This window comes from Perognathus longimembris, unplaced genomic scaffold, assembly GCF_023159225.1.
Source record: "Perognathus longimembris pacificus isolate PPM17 unplaced genomic scaffold, ASM2315922v1 HiC_scaffold_5668, whole genome shotgun sequence".
Lineage (NCBI taxonomy): Eukaryota > Metazoa > Chordata > Mammalia > Rodentia > Heteromyidae > Perognathus > Perognathus longimembris.
In genome coordinates, this window is record NW_025961120.1 from 1 (window position 1) to 455 (window position 455).

The window sequence follows — 455 nt, forward strand, 5'->3', positions numbered from 1 at the left end:
CCATCTTGGACAGGAAAGTCCATGAGACTTAACTCCAATGAACCACCACAAACTGGAAGTGGTGCTGTGGCTCAAAGAAGAGTGTTAATGCTAACCTTGAGCAGAAGAGCTCAGGGATAGTGCCCACGCCTTGAGTTCAAGCCCCATGTCAAATAACAAAACACCATTAATTTGATTGTCAGGAATAAGGGGAGATGGGATGGGTAAAGTGACAAGGATGGCTGAGGATGGCCTATCTGTCTGACTGTCTGCCTTGTCATCTGCAGGCTGTAATCCAAAACCCCTTTAGTAATGGTGGCAGCCCAGCGGCTGAGGCTGTCAGCGGAGAGGCAAGGTTTGCCTATTTCCCAGCGTCCAGTGTGGGCGATACCACAGCAGTGTCGGTGCAGACCACAGACCAGAGCTTGCAGGCGGGAGGTAAGGAGAGGAAGGGGCTACCAGGGGTACGGGAGGGG